The sequence below is a fragment of the Arachis duranensis genome, chromosome 6 (genome assembly GCF_000817695.3).
Source record: "Arachis duranensis cultivar V14167 chromosome 6, aradu.V14167.gnm2.J7QH, whole genome shotgun sequence".
Lineage (NCBI taxonomy): Eukaryota > Viridiplantae > Streptophyta > Magnoliopsida > Fabales > Fabaceae > Arachis > Arachis duranensis.
Genome location: NC_029777.3, coordinates 62,844,271 through 62,846,285, shown reverse-complemented (window position 1 = coordinate 62,846,285; position 2,015 = coordinate 62,844,271).

Genomic DNA, 2,015 nt, shown 5'->3' with positions numbered 1-2,015 from the left:
GACTTCGTTAGGTCGATCTCTTCTAAGTTATAGCAATTCCTCTTTAATAGGGTTGGCCAGGCCTCTTTCCAGGGATTTGCTGATAACTTGGGTTGACTTGGTCCGATTTTTTAGTGTCGGCCAGTCTTTTTAAGTTATTATATAGCAATCCATAAGACCTCGTCAGGTTCTTTTTGGGATCACTTTCGATAACTTCTTGCATTATTCTGTGGTCATCTTTGCCGATTTGTAGATGGTGGTTTTCGTCCTGGTTTGATCTTCCTTTAGGTGAATCGCGTTTTCACCTTTGTCGGACGATCATTCCTATCGAGATCGTACAGTGAATCTGTTCTTCACTTTCTGTCGATCTGTTTCTTTATAATCGGACGATGAATGCTTCAGATTAATGCATCTTGGGAATTTATAGAATATCTGAAATGTATTTTATTCAAAGAAAGTGCAAATATATACATGCGGGAGTTTTTCATACCCTTAAGTCAGATTAAATCTCAGTCTTGATGCCTCATTAAAAAACCTTTTCAGGAAAAAGAGTGCATCTTGTGATGAGATCTTTTACCTTTCCTAGCTATAGTACCTTCTTAGGTTACAGGCGTGCCATGATCTGGGGACTTCTTGTCCCTCGAGTTCGGACAGTCTGTAGTAACGCTTCCCAAGTACTTCTTTGACTCGGTAGGGTCCTTTCCAGTTGGCTGCCAGCTTTCCTTCTCCGGGTCGAGTTGTTCCAATATCATTTCGGATTAAGATGAGATCGTTCTTAGCGAAACCTCTTGGCACTACCTTTTGATTATACCTGGAAGCCATTCGCTACTTTAGTGCTTCTACTCTGATCCGAGCTCTTTCTTGAATTTTTGGAAGTAGGTCGAGCTCTTCTCTTTGAAGTTGAGAGTTGGTTTGTTCATTGTAGTGGACTACTCGGGGAGACCCTTCCTCGACTTCATTGGAATCATTGCCTCCACTCCGTATGCTAATCGAAATGGTGATTCGTTCATAGTAGAATGTGGAGTTGTTCGATACGCCCATAGGACTTGTGGAAGTTCCTCGGCCCAAGCTCCCTTTGCTTCTTGCAGTCTTTCCTCGGCCCAAGCTCCATTTGCTTCTTACAGTCTCTGTTTCAGCCCGGCCAATATGACTTTGTTGGCCGCTTTGGCTTGTCCATTGGCTTGGGGATGTTGTACGGAGGTGAACTGGTGTTTTATATTCAAGTCGGACACTAGTTTTCTGAAGCCTGCATCTGTGAATTGGGTGCCATTATCTGTGGTGATGGAGTATGGGACCCCGAACCTTGTAATGATGTTCCTATATAGGAATTTCCGGCTTCTTTGAGCAGTGGCGTTGGCTAGGGGTTCTGCGTCAATCTATTTTGTGAAATAGTCTGCCCCTACTATGAGGAATTTGACTTGTCCCGATCCCTGGGGAAAGGGTCCGAGAAGATCGAGTCCCCACTTTGTAAATGGCCAAGGTGAGGTCATTCTGATGAGCCTTTTCGGTGGGGCGATGTGAAAATTGGCATGCTTTTGACATGGTGGACATGTCTTTACAAATTCTGTAGCTTCCTTTCGTAGAGTTGGCCAATAGAATCCCGCCCGGAGTACCTTTTTGGTGAGAGCTTGGTGGACGAAATTGTGATTATCAATAATGGCTCTTTGGTATGTGCATCTATTAACTCAGCACTTTCTTTCCACAACTTCGCTCAACTAACCAGCAAGTGTACTGGGTCGTCCAAGTAATAAACCTTACGTGAGTAAGGGTCGATCCCAAAGAGATTATTGGTATGAAGCAAGCTATGGTCATCTTGTAAATCCCAGTCAGGCGGGTTCAAATGTGATTGGATTAGATAATTAAAAGATAAATAAAATAAACAGGAAATAAAGATAAAGTTACTCATGTAATCCAATGGTGGAAATTTCAGATAGGTGCATGGAGGTGCTGTGTTCCTTCCGAATCTCTACTTTCTTATTACATTCATCCAATCCTTCTTACTCCTTTCCATGGCAAGCTGTATGTAGGGCATCACC